Raw genomic sequence first — 16,165 nt, 5'->3', positions numbered from 1 at the left:
ATTTCTACCATATTCTACATTTGTATTAATGTATGCTAAACTCTTTTTCATGGTAAATGAGCATCTTCAAATTGTTTTTATCAAATAATTTAATAAAACTTCATAATACTCCCTAAATCGATGGAATAACCACTATAAAGTTATTATTTTCTTGATAAACGGAGACGACAAAGGCTTCAAACCACTTTGAACATCATCATATGTTAGTGCAGGTTGCAACTAGGCATTAAAACAATATTGTCATATTTTTTGAAATTTTATCAAAATATATGGGTTAACACCTACAAAAATATTCAGTTTTTGGTAAATATTTTATATACTGAAGCCTATAATCTTTAGTGTTGTTTTAAAATTTCTACCATATTCTACATTTGTATTAATGTATGCTAAACTCTTTTTCATGGTAAATGAGCATCTTTCAATTGTTTTTATCAAATAATTTAATAAAACTTCATAATACTCCCTAAATCGATGGAATAACCACTATAAAATTATTATTTTCTTGATAAACGGAGAGCACAAAGGCTCCAAACCTCTTTGAACATCATCATATGTTAGTGCAGGATGCAACTAGGCATTAAAAAAATATTGTCATATTTTTTGAAATTTTCTCAAAATCTATGGGCTAACCCCTACAAAAATATTGAGTTTTTGGTAAATACTTTATATACTGAAGCCTATAATCTTTAGTGTTGTTTTAAAATTTCTACCATATTCTACATTTGTATTAATGTATGCTAAACTCTTTTTCATGGTAAATGAGCATCTTTCAATTGTTTTTATCAAATAATTTAATAAAACTTCATAATACTCCCTAAATCGATGGAATAACCACTATAAAATTATTATTTTCTTGATAAACGGAGACGACAAAGGCTCCAAACCTCTTTGAACATCATCATATGTTAGTGCAGGATGCAACTAGGCATTAAAACAATATTGTCATATTTTTTGAAATTTTTCAAAATCTATGGGCTAACCCCTACAAAAATATTGAGTTTTTGGTAAATACTTTATATACTGAAGCCTATAATCTTTAGTGTTGTTTTAAAATTTCTACCATATTCTACATTTGTATTAATGTATGCTAAACTCTTTTTCATGGTAAATGAGCATCTTTCAATGTTTTTTATCAATAATTTAATAAAACTTCATAATACTCCCTAAATCGATGGAATAACCACTATAAAATTATTATTTTCTTGATAAACGGAGACGACAAAGGCTCCAAACCTCTTTGAACATCATCATATGTTAGTGCAGGATGCAACTAGGCATTAAAACAATATTGTCATATTTTTTGAAATTTTCTCAAAATCTATGGGCTAACCCCTACAAAAATATTGAGTTTTTGGTAAATACTTTATATACTGAAGCCTATAATCTTTAGTGTTGTTTTAAAATTTCTACCATATTCTACATTTGTATTAATGTATGCTAAACTCTTTTTCATGGTAAATGAGCATCGTTCAATTGTTTTTATCAATTAATTAATAAAACTTCATAATACCCCCTAAATCGATGGAATAACCACTATAAATTATTATTTTCTTGATAAAAGGAGACGACAAAGGCTCCAAACCTCTTTGAACATCATCATATGTTAGTGCAGGATGCAACTAGGCATTAAAACAATATTGTCATATTTTTGAAATTTTCTCAAAATCTATGGGCTAACCCACAAAAATATTGAGTTTTTGGTAAATACTTTATATACTGAAGCCTATAATCTTTAGTGTTGTTTTAAAATTTATACCATATTCTACATTTGTATTAATGTATGCTAAACTCTTTTCATGGTAATGAGCATCGTTCAAATTGTTTTTTATCAATTAATTTAGTAAAACTTCATAATACCCCTAAATCGATGGAATAACCACTATAAAATTATTATTTTCTTGATAAACGGAGAGCACAAAGGCTCCAAACCTCTTTGAACATCATCATATGTTAGTGGATGCAGGATGCAAGAGCATTAAACAATATGTCATATTTTTTGAAATTTTCTCAAAATCTATGGGCTAACCCCTACAAAAATATTGAGTTTTTGGTAAATACTTTATATACTGAAGCCTATAATCTTTAGTGTTGTTTTAAAATTTCTACCATATTCTACATTTGTATTAATGTATGCTAAACTCTTTTTCATGGTAAATGAGCATCGTCAATTGTTTTTATCAAATAATTTAGTAAAACTTCATAATACTCCCTAAATCGATGGAATAACCATAAAAATTATTATTTTCTTGATAAACGGAGACGACAAAGGCTCCAAACCTCTTTGAACATCATCATATGTTAGTGCAGGATGCAACTAGGCATTAAAACAATATTGTCATATTTTTTGAAATTTTCTCAAAATCTATGGGCTAACCCCTACAAAAATATTGAGTTTTTGGTAAATACTTTATATACTGAAGCCTATAATCTTTAGTGTTGTTTTAAAATTTCTACCATATTCTACATTTGTATTAATGTATGCTAAACTCTTTTTCATGGTAAATGAGCATCTTTCGATTGTTTTTATCAATTAATTTAGTAAAACTTCATAATACCCCTAAATCGATGGAATAACCACTATAAAATTTATTTTCTTGATAAACGGAGACACAAAGGCTCCAAACCTCTTTGAACATCATCATATGTTAGTGCAGGATGCAACTAGGCATTAAAACAATATTGTCATATTTTTTGAAATTTTCTCAAAATCTATGGGCTAACCCCTACAAAAATATTGAGTTTTTGGTAAATACTTTATATACTGAAGCCTATAATCTTTAGTGTTGTTTTAAAATTTCTACCATATTCTACATTTGTATTAATGTATGCTAAACTCTTTTTCATGGTAAATGAGCATCGTTCAATTGTTTTTATCAATTAATTTAGTAAAACTTCATAATACCCCCTAAATCGATGGAATAACCAATATAAAATTATTATTTTCTTGATAAACGGGGAGCACAAAGGCTCCAAACCTCTTTGAACATCATCATATGTTAGTGCAGGATGCAACTAGGCATTAAAACAATATTGTCATATTTTTTGAAATTTTCTCAAAATCTATGGGCTAACCCCTACAAAAATATTGAGTTTTTGGTAAATACTTTATATACTGAAGCCTATAATCTTTAGTGTTTTTTAAAATTTCTACCATATTCTACATTTGTATTAATGTATGCTAAACTCTTTTTCATGGTAAATGAGCATCGTTCAATTGTTTTTATCAATTAATTTAGTAAAACTTCATAATACCCCCTAAATCGATGGAATAACCACTATAAAATTATTATTTTCTTGATAAACGGAGAGCACAAAGGCTCCAAACCTCTTTGAACATCATCATATGTTAGTGCAGGATGCAACTAGGCATTAAAACAATATTGTCATATTTTTTGAAATTTTCTCAAAATCTATGGGCTAACCCCTACAAAAATATTGAGTTTTTGGTAAATACTTTATATACTGAAGCCTATAATCTTTAGTGTTGTTTTAAAATTTCTACCATATTCTACATTTGTATTAATGTATGCTAAACTCTTTTTCATGGTAAATGAGCATCTTTCAATTGTTTTTATCAAATAATTTAGTAAAACTTCATAATACCCCCTAAATCGATGGAATAACCACTATAAAATTATTTTTTTCCTGATAAACGGAGAGCACAAAGGCTCCAAACCTCTTTGAACATCATCACATGTTAGTGGAGGATGCAACTAGGCATTAAAACAATATTGTCATATTTTTTGAAATTTTCTCAAAATATATGGGCTAACCCCTACAAAAATATTGAGTTTTTGGTAAATACTTTATATACTGAAGCCTATAATCTTTAGTGTTGTTTTAAAATTTCTACCATATTCTACATTTGTATTAATGTATGCTAAACTCTTTTCATGGTAAATGAGCATCGTTCAATTGTTTTTATCAATTAATTTAGTAAAACTTCATAATACCCCCTAAATTGATGGAATAACCACTATAAAATTATTATTTTCTTGATAAACGGAGACGACAAAGGCTCCAAACCTCTTTGAACATCATCATATGTTAGTGCAGGATGCAACTAGGCATTAAAGCAATATTGTCATATTTTTTGAAATTTTCTCAAAATCTATGGGCTAACTCCTACAAATATATTGAGTTTTTGGTAAATACTTTATATACTAAAGCCTATAATCTTTAGTGTTGTTTTAAAATTTCTAACCATATTCTTAATTTGTATTAATGTATGCTAAACTCTTTTTCATTGTAAATGAGCATCGTTCAATTGTTTTTATCAATTAATTTAGTAAAACTTCATAATACTCCTAAATCGATGGAATAACCACTATAAATCACAATTTTCTTGATAAACGGAGACGACAAAGGCTCCAAACATGTTTGAACATCATCATATGTTAGTGCAGGATGCAACTAGGCATTAAAAAAATATTATCATATTTTTTGAAATTTTTTCAAAATCTATGGGCTAAAGCCCTACAAAAATATTGAGTTTTTGGTAAATACTTTATATACTGAAGCCTATAATCTTTAGTGTTGTTTTAAAATTTCTACCATATTCTACATTTGTATTAATGTATGCTAAACTCTTTTTCATGGTAAATGAGCATCGTTCAATAGTTTTTATCAAATAATTTCATAAAACTTCATAATACTCCCTAAATCGATGGAATAACCACTATAAAGTTATTATTTTCTTGATAAACGGAGACGACAAAGGCTCCAAACCTCTTTGAACATCATCATATGTTAGTGCAGGATGCAACTAGGCATTAAAACAATATTGTCATATTTTTTGAAATTTTCTCAAAATCTATGGGCTAACCCCCTACAAAAATATTGAGTTTTTGGTAAATACTTTATATACTGAAGCCTATAATCTTTAGTGTTGTTTTAAAATTTCTACCATATTCTACATTTGTATTAATGTATGCTAAACTCTTTTTCATGGTAAATGAGCATCGTTCAATTTTTTTATCAATTAATTTAGTAAAACTTCATAATACCCCCTAAATCGATGGAATAACCACTATAAAATTATTATTTTCTTGATAAACGGAGAGCACAAAGGCTCCAAACCTCTTTGAACATCATCATATGTTAGTGCAGAATGCAACTAGGCATTAAAACAATATTGTCATATTTTTTGAAATTTTCTCAAAATCTATGGGCAAACCCCTACAAAAATATTGAGTTTTTGGTACTTTGTATACTGAAACCTATAATCTTTTGTGTTGTTTTAAAATTTCTACCGTATTCTACATTTGTATTAATGTATGCTTAACTCTTTTTCGTGGTAAATGAGCATCGTTCAATTGTTTTTATCAATTAATTTATTAAAACTTCATAATACTCTCTAAATCGATGGAATAACCACTATAAAGTTATTATTTTCTTGATAAACGGATACGACAAAGGCTCCAAACCTCTTTGAATATCATCATATGTTAGTGCAGGATGCAACTAGGCATTAAAAAAATATTCATATTTTTTGAAATTTTCTCAAAATATATGGGCTAACTCCTACAAAAATATTGAGTTTTTGGTAAATACTTTATATACTGAAGCCTATAATCTTTAGTGTCGTTTTAAAATTTCTACCATATTCTACATTTGTATTAATGTATGCTAAACTCTTTTTCATGGTAAATGAGCATCTTTCAATTGTTTTTATCAATTAATTTAGTAAAACTTCATAATACTCCCTAAATCGATGGAATAACCACTATAAAATTATTATTTTCTTGATAAACGGAGACGACAAAGGCTCCAAACCTCTTTGAACATCATCATATGTTAGTGCAGGATGCAACTAGGCATTAAAACAATATTGTCATATTTTTTGAAATTTTCTCAAAATCTATGGGCTAACCCCTACAAAAATATTGAGTTTTTGGTAAATACTTTATATACTGAAGCCTATAATCTTTAGTGTTGTTTTAAAATTTCTACCATATTCTACATTTGTATTAATATATGCTAAACTCTTTTTCATGGTAAATGAGCATAGTTCAATTGTTTTTATCAATTATTTTAGTAAAACTTCATAATACCCCTAAATCGATGGAAAAATTATTATTTTCTTGATAAACAGAGAGCACAAAGGCTTCAAACCTCTTTGAACATCATCATATGTTAGTGTAGGATGCAACTAGGCATTAAAACAATATTGTCATATTTTTTGAAATTTTCTCAAAATCTATGGGCTAACCCCTACAAAAATATTGAGTTTTTGGTAAATACTTTATATACTGAAGCCTATAATCTTTAGTGTTGTTTTAAAATTTCTACCATATTCTACATTTGTATTAATGTATGCTAAACTCTTTTCATGGTAAAGGTAAATGAGCATCGTTCAATTGTTTTTATCAATTAATTTAGTAAAACTTCATAATACCCCCTAAATCGATGGAATAACCAATATAAAGTTATTATTTTCTTGATAAACGGGGAGCACAAAGGCTCCAAACCTCTTTGAACATCATCATATGTTAGTGCAGGATGCAACCAGGCATTATAACAATATTGTCATATTTTTTGAAATTTTCTCAAAATCTATGTGCTAACCCCTACAAAAATATTGAGTTTTTGGTAAATACTTTATATACTGAAGCATATAATCTTTAGTGTTGTTTTAAAATTTCTACCATATTCTACATTTGTATTAATGTATGCTAAACTCTTTTTCATGGTAAATGAGCCTCGTTCAATTTTTTTATCAATTAATTTAGTAAAACTTCATAATACTCCCTAAATCGATGGAATAACCACTATAAAATTATGATTTTCTTGATAAACGGAGACACAAAGGTTCCAAACCTCTTTGAGCATCATCATATGTTATTGCAGGATGAAACTAGGCATTAAAACAATATTTTCATATTTTTTGAAATTTTATCAAAATCTATGGGCTAACCCCCCCTACAAAAATATTGAGTTTTTGGTAAATATTTTATATACTAAAGCCTATAAACTTTAGTGTTGTTTTAAAATTTCTACCATATTCTACATTTGTATTAATGTATGCTAAACTCTTTTTCATGGTAAATGAGCATCGTTCAATTTTTTTATCAATTAATTTAGTAAAACTTCATAATACTCTCTAAATCGATGGAATAACCACTATAAAATTATTATTTTCTTGATAAACGGAGACGACAAAGGCTCCAAACCTCTTTGAACATCATCATATGTTAGTGCAGGATGAAACTAGGCATTAAAACAATATTGTCATATTTTTTGAAATTTTCTCAAAATCTATGGGCTAACCCCTACAAAAATATTGAGTTTTTGGTAAATACTTTATATACTGAAGCCTATAATCTTTAGTGTTGTTTTAAAATTTCTACCATATTCTACATTTGTATTAATGTATGCTAAACTTTTTTCATGGTAAATGAGCATCGTTCAATTGTTTTTATCAATTAATTTAGTAAAACTTCATAATACTCCCTAAATCGATGGAATAACCACTATAAAAATTTATTATTTTCTTGATAAACGGAGACGACAAAGGCTCCAAACCTCTTTGAACATCATCATATGTTAGTGCAGGATGCAACTAGGCATTAAAACAATATTGTCATATTTTTTGAAATTTTCTCAAAATCTATGGGCTAACCCCTACAAAATATTGAGTTTTTGGTAAATACTTTATATACTGAAGCCTATAATCTTTAGTGTTGTTTTAAAATTTCTACCATATTCTACATTTGTATTAATGTATGCTAAACTCTTTTTCATGGTAAATGAGCATCGTTCAATTGTTTTTATCAATTAATTTAGTAAAACTTCATAATACCCCCTAAATCGATGGAATAACCACTATAAAATTATTATTTTCTTGATAAACGGAGACGACAAAGGCTCCAAACCTCTTTGAACATCATCATATGTTAGTGCAGGATGCAACTAGGCATTAAAACAATATTGTCATATTTTTTGAAATTTTCTCAAAATCTATGGGCTAACCCCTACAAAAATATTGAGTTTTTGGTAAATACTTTATATACTGAAGCCTATAATCTTTAGTGTTGTTTTAAAATTTCTACCATATTCTACATTTGTATTAATGTATGCTAAACTCTTTTTCATGGTAAATGAGCATCGTTCAATTGTTTTTATCAATTAATTTAGTAAAACTTCATAATACCCCCTAAATCGATGGAATAACCACTATAAAATTATTATTTTCTTGATAAACGAGAGCACAAAGGCTCCAAACCTCTTTGAACATCATCATATGTTAGTGCAGGATGCAACTAGGCATTAAAACAATATTGTCATATTTTTTGAAATTTTCTCAAAATCTATGGGCTAACCCCTACAAAAATATTGAATTTTTGGTAAATTCGTTATATAATGAAGCCCATAATCTGTAGTGTTTTTTTAAAATTTCTACCATATTCTACATTTGTATTAATGTATGCTCAACTCTTTTTCATGGTAAATGAGTATCGTTCAATTGTTTTATCAATTATTTTAGTAAAACTTCATAACACTCCCTAAATCGATGGAATAACCACTAAAAATTATTATTTTCTTAATAAACGGAGACGACAAAGGCTCCAAACCTCTTTGAACATCATCATATGTTAGTGCAGGATGCAACTAGGCATTAAAACAATATTATCATATTTTTTGAAATTTTCTCAAAATCTATGGGCTAACCCCTACAAAAATATTGAGTTTTTGGTAAATACTTTATATACTGAAGCCTATAATCTTTAGTGTTGTTTTAAAATTTCTACCATATTCTACATTTGTATTAATGTATGCTAAACTCTTTTTCATGGTAAATGAGCATCTTCAATTGTTTTTATCAATAATTTAGTAAAACTTCATAATACTCCCTAAATCGATGGAATAACCACTATAAAATTATTATTTTCTTGATAAACGGAGACGACAAAGGCTCCAAACCTCTTTGAACATCATCATATGTTAGTGCAGGATGCAACTAGGCATTAAAACAATATTGTCATATTTTTTGAAATTTTCTCAAAATCTATGGGCTAACCCCTACAAAAATATTGAGTTTTTGGTAAATACTTTATATACTGAAGCCTATAATCTTTAGTGTTGTTTTAAAATTTCTACCATATTCTACATTTGTATTAATGTATGCTAAACTCTTTTTCATGGTAAATGAGCATCGTTCAATGTTTTTTATCAATTAATTTAGTAAAACTTCATAATACCCCTAAATCGATGGAATAACCACTATAAATTATTATTTTCTTGATAAACGGAGAGCACAAAGGCTCCAAACCTCTTTGAACATCATCATATGTTAGTGCAGGATGCAACTAGGCATTAAAACAATATTGTCATATTTTTTGAAATTTTCTCAAAATCTATGGGCTAACCCCTACAAAAATATTGAGTTTTTGGTAAATACTTTATATACTGAAGCCTATAATCTTTAGTGTTGTTTTAAAATTTCTACCATATTCTACATTTGTATTAATGTGTATTAATGTATGCTAAACTCTTTTCATGGTAAATGAGCATCGTTCAATTGTTTTTATCAATTAATTTAGTAAAACTTCATATTACCCCCTAAATCGATGGAATAACCACTATAAAATTATTATTTCTTGATAAACGGAGAGCACAAAGGCTCCAAACCTCTTTGAACATCATCATATGTTAGTGCAGGATGCAACTAGGCATTAAAACAATATTGTCATATTTTTTGAAATTTTCTCAAAATCTATGGGCTAACCCCTACAAAAATATTGAGTTTTTGGTAAATACTTTATATACTGAAGCCTATAATCTTTAGTGTTGTTTTAAAATTTCTACCATATTCTACATTTGTATTAATGTATGCTAAACTCTTTTTCATGGTAAATGAGCATCGTACAATTGTTTTTTATCAATTAATTTAGTAAAACTTCATAATACCCCCTAAATCGATGGAATAACCAATATAAAATTATTATTTTCTTGATAAACGGAGAGCACAAAGGCTCCAAACCTCTTTGAACATCATCATATGTTAGTGCAGGATGCAACTAGGCATTGAAACAATATTGTCATATTTTTTGAAATTTTCACAAAATCTATGGGCTAACCCCTACAAAATATTGAGTTTTTGGTAAATACTTTATATACTGAAGCCTATAATCTTTAGTGTTGTTTTAAAATTTCTACCATATTCTACATTTGTATTAATGTATGCTAAACTCTTTTTTGTGGTAAATGAGCATCGTTCAATAGTTTTTATCAAATAATTTAATAAAACTTCATAATACTTCCTAAATCGAGGGAATAACCACTATAAAATTATTATTTTCTTGATAAACGGAGAGCACAAAGGCTCCAAACCTCTTTGAACATCATCATATGTTAGTGCAGGATGCAACTAGGCATTAAAACAATATTGTCATATTTTTTGAAATTTTCTCAAAATCTATGGGCTAACCTCTACAAAAATATTGAGTTTTTGGTAAATACTTTATATACTGAAGCCTATAATCTTTAGTGTTGTTTAAAAATTTTTACCATATTCTACATTTGTATTAATGTATGCTAATCTCTTTTTCATGGTAAATGAGCATCATTCAATTGTTTTTATCAATTAATTTAGTAAAACTTCATAATACCCAAATCGATGGAATAACCACTATAAAATTATTATTTTCTTGATAAACGAGAGCACAAAGGCTCCAAACCTCTTTGAACATCATCATATGTTAGTGCAGGATGCAACTAGGCATTAAAACAATATTGTCATATTTTTTGAAATTTTCTCAAAATCTATGGGCTAACCCTAAAAAAATATTGAGTTTTTGGTAAATACTTTATATACTGAAAGCCTATAATCTTTAGTGTTGTTTTAAAATTGCTACCATATTCTACATTTGTATTAATGTATGCTAAACTCATTTTCATGGTAAATGAGCATCGTTCAATGGTTTTTATCAATTAATTTAGTAAAACTTCATAACCCCCTAAATCGATGGAATAACAATTATAAATTATTATTTTCTTGATAAACGGAGAGCACAAAGGCTCCTAACCTCTTTGAACATCATCATATGTTAGTGCAGGATGCAACTAGGCATTAAAACAATATTGTCATATTTTTGAAATTTTCTCAAAATCTATGGGCTAACCCCTACAAAAATATTGAGTTTTTGGTAAATACTTTATATACTGAAGCCTATAATCTTTATTGTTGTTTTAAAATTTCTACCATATTCTACATTTGTATTAATGTATGCTAAACTCTTTTTCATGGTAAATGAGCATCGTTCAATTTTTTTATTCATTAATTTAGTAAAACTTCATAATACTCCCTAAATCGATGGAATAACCACTATAAAATTATTATTTTCTTGATAAACGGAGAGACAAAGGCTCCAAACCTCTTTGAACATCATCATATGTTAGTGCAGGATGCAACTAGGCATTAAAACAATATTGTCATATTTTTTGAAATTTTCTCAAAATCTATGGGCTAACCCCTACAAAAATATTGAGTTTTTGGTAAATACTTTATATACTGAAGCCTATAATCTTTAGTGTTGTTTTAAAATTTCTACCATATTCTACATTTGTATTAATGTATGCTAAACTCTTTTTCATGGTAAATGAGCATCGTTCAATTGTTTTTATCAATTAATTTAGTAAAACTTCATAATACTCCCTAAATCGATGGAATAACCACTATAAATTATGATTTTCTTGATAAACGGAGACGACAAAGGCTCCAAACCTCTTTGAACATCATCATATGTTAGTGCAGGATGCAACTAGGCATTAAAACAATATTGTCATATTTTTTGAAATTTTCTCAAAATCTATGGGCTAACCCCTACAAAATATTGAGTTTTTGGTAAATACTTTATATACTGAAGCCTATAATCTTTAGTGTTGTTTTAAAATTTCTACCATATTCTACATTTGTATTAATGTATGCTAAACTCTTTTTCATGGTAAATGAGCATCTTCAATTGTTTTTATCAATTAATTTAGTAAAACTTCATAATACTCCCTAAATCGATGGAATAACCACTATAAAATTATTATTTTCTTGATAAACGGAGACGACAAAGGCTCCAAACCTCTTTGAACATCATCATATGTTAGCAGGATGCAACTAGGCATTAAAACAATATTGTCATATTTTTTGAAATTTTCTCAAAATCTATGGGCTAACCCCTACAAAAATATTGAGTTTTTGGTAAATACTTTATATACTGAAGCCTATAATCTTTAGTGTTGTTTTAAAATTTCTACCATATTCTACATTTGTATTAATGTATGCTAAACTCTTTTTCATGGTAAATGAGCATCGTTCAATTGTTTTTATCAATTAATTTAGTAAAACTTCATAATACCCCTAAATCGATGGAATAACCACTATAAAATTATTATTTTCTTGATAAACGGAGACACAAGGCTCCAAACCTCTTTGAACATCATCATATGTTAGTGCAGGATGCAACTAGGCATTAAAACAATATTGTCATATTTTTTGAAATTTTCTCAAAATCTATGGGCTAACCCCTACAAAAATATTGAGTTTTTGGTAAATACTTTATATACTGAAGCCTATAATCTTTAGTGTTGTTTTAAAATTTCTACCATATTCTACATTTGTATTAATGTATGCTAAACTCTTTTTCATGGTAAATGAGCATCGTTCAATTGTTTTTATCAATTAATTTAGTAAAACTTCATAATACTCCCTAAATCGATGGAATAACCACTATAAATTATGATTTTCTTGATAAACGGAGAGCACAAAGGCTCCAAACCTCTTTGAACATCATCATATGTTAGTGCAGGATGCAACTAGGCATTAAAACAATATTGTCATATTTTTTGAAATTTTCTCAAAATCTATGGGCTAACCCCTACAAAATATTGAGTTTTTGGTAAATACTTTATATACTGAAGCCTATAATCTTTAGTGTTGTTTTAAAATTTCTACCATATTCTACATTTGTATTAATGTATGCTAAACTCTTTTTCATGGTAAATGAGCATCGTTCAATTTTTTTTATCAATTAATTTAGTAAAACTTCATAATACTCCCTAAATCGATGGAATAACCACTATAAAATTATTATTTTCTTGATAAACGAGCACAAAGGCTCCAAACCTCTTTGAACATCATCATATGTTAGTGCAGGATGCAACTAGGCATTAAAACAATATTGTCATATTTTTTGAAATTTTCTCAAAATCTATGGGCTAACCCTACAAAAATATTGAGTTTTTGGTAAATACTTTATATACTGAAGCCTATAATCTTTAGTGTTGTTTTAAAATTTCTACCATATTCTACATTTGTATTAATGTATGCTAAACTCTTTTTCATGGTAAATGAGCATCGTTCAATTGTTTTTTATCAATTAATTTAGTAAAACTTCATAATACTCCCTAAATCGATGGAATAACCACTATAAATTATTATTTTCTTGATAAACAGAGACGACAAAGGCTCCAAACCTCTTTGAACATCATCATATGTTAGTGCAGGATGCAACTAGGCATTAAAACAATATTGTCATATTTTTTGAAATTTTCTCAAAATCTATGGGCTAACCCCTACAAAATATTGAGTTTTTGGTAAATACTTTATATACTGAAGCCTATAATCTTTAGTGTTGTTTTAAAATTTCTACCATATTCTACATTTGTATTAATGTATGCTAAACTCTTTTTCATGGTAAATGAGCATCGTTCAATTGTTTTTATCAATTAATTTAGTAAAACTTCATAATACTCCCTAAATCGATGGAATAACCACTATAAAATTATTATTTTCTTGATAAACGGAGACGACAAAGGCTCCAAACCTCTTTGAACATCATCATATGTTAGTGCAGGATGCAACTAGGCATTAAAACAATATTGTCATATTTTTTGAAATTTTCTCAAAATCTATGGGCTAACCCCTACAAATATATTGAGTTTTTGGTAAATACTTTATATACTGAAGCCTATAATCTTTAGTGTTGTTTTAAAATTTCTACCATATTCTACATTTGTATTAATGTATGCTAAACTCTTTTTCATGGTAAATGAGCATCGTTCAATTGTTTTTATCAATTAATTTAGTAAAACTTCATAATACTCCCTAAATCGATGGAATAACCACTATAAAGTTCTTAATTTCTTGATAAACGGAGACGACAAAGGCTCCAAAACTCTTTGAACATTATCATATGTTAGTGCAGGATGCAACGAGGCATTAAAACAACATTGTCATATTTTTAAAATTTTTTCTCAAAATCTATGGGCTAACCCCTACAAAAATATTGAGGTTTTGGTAAATACTTTATATTGTGAAGCCTATAATCTTTAGTGTTGTTTTAAAATTTCTACCATATTCTACATTTTTATTAATGTATGCTAAACTCTTTTTCATGGTAAATGAGCATCGTTCAATTGTTTTTATCAATTAATTTAGTAAAACTTCATAATACCCTCTAAATCGATGGAATAACCAATATAAAATTATTATTTTCTTGATAAACGGAGAGCACAAAGGCTCCAAACCTCTTTGAACATCATCATATGTTAGTGCAGGATGCAACTAGGCATTAAAACAATATTGTCATATTTTTTGAAATTTTCTCAAAATCTATGGGCTAACCCTACAAAAATATTGAGTTTTTGGTAAATACTTTATATACTGAAGCCTATAATCTTTAGTGTTGTTTTAAAATTTCTACCATATTCTACATTTGTATTAATGTATGCTAAACTCTTTTTCATGGTAAATGAGCATCGTTCAATTGTTTTATCAATTATTTAGTAAAACTTCATAATACCCCTAAATCGATGGAATAACCACTATAAAATTATTATTTTCTTGATAAACGGAGACACAAAGGCTCCAAACCTCTTTGAACATCATCATATGTTAGTGCAGGATGCAGCTAGGCATTAAAACAATATTGTCATATTTTTTTGAAATTTTCTCAAAATCTATGGGCTAACCCTACAAATATATTGAGTTTTTGGTAAATACTTTATATACTGAAGCCTATAATCTTTAGTGTTGTTTTAAAATTTCTACCATATTCTACATTTGTATTAATGTATGCTAAACTCTTTTTCATGGTAAATGAGCATCGTTCAATTGTTTTTATCAATTAATTTAGTAAAACTTCATAATACTCCCTAAATCGATGGAATAACCACTATAAAATTATTATTTTCTTGATAAACAGAGAGCACAAAGGCTCCAAACCTCTTTGAACATCATCATATGTTAGTGCAGGATGCAACTAGGCATTAAAACAATATTGTCATATTTTTTGAAATTTTCTCAAAATCTATGGGCTAACCCCTACAAAAATATTGAGTTTTTGGTAAATACTTTATATACTGAAGCCTATAATCTTTAGTGTTGTTTTAAAATTTCTACCATATTCTACATTTGTATTAATGTATGCTAAACTCTTTTTCATGGTAAATGAGCATCGTTCAATTGTTTTTATCAATTAATTTAGTAAAACTTCATAATACTCCCTAAATCGATGGAATAACCACTATAAATTATGATTTTCTTGATAAACGGAGACGACAAAGGCTCCAAACCTCTTTGAACATCATCATATGTTAGTGCAGGATGCAACTAGGCATTAAAACAATATTGTCATATTTTTTGAAATTTTCTCAAAATCTATGGGCTAACCCCTACAAATATATTGAGTTTTTGGTAAATACTTTATATACTGAAGCCTATAATCTTTAGTGTTGTTTTAAAATTTCTACCATATTCTACATTTGTATTAATGTATGCTAAACTCTTTTTCATGGTAAATGAGCATCGTTCAATTGTTTTTATCAATTAATTTAGTAAAACTTCATAATACCCCCTAAATCGATGGAATAACCAATATAAATTATTATTTTCTTGATAAACGGAGACGACAAAGTTCCAAACCTCTTTGAACATCATTATATGTTAGTGCAGGATGCAACTAGGCATTAAAACAATATTGTCATATTTTTTGAAATTTTCTCAAAATCTATGGGCTAACCCCTACAAAAATATTGAGTTTCTGGTAAATACTTTATATACTGAAGCCTATAATCTTTAGTGTCGTTTTAAAATTTCTACCATATTCTACATTTGTATTAATGTATGCTAAACTCTTTTTCATGGTAAATGAGCATCGTTCAATTGTTTTTA

This window comes from Brassica rapa, chromosome A06, assembly GCF_000309985.2.
Source record: "Brassica rapa cultivar Chiifu-401-42 chromosome A06, CAAS_Brap_v3.01, whole genome shotgun sequence".
Classification (NCBI taxonomy): domain Eukaryota; kingdom Viridiplantae; phylum Streptophyta; class Magnoliopsida; order Brassicales; family Brassicaceae; genus Brassica; species Brassica rapa.
Note: the sequence above shows the minus strand (reverse complement) of the source record.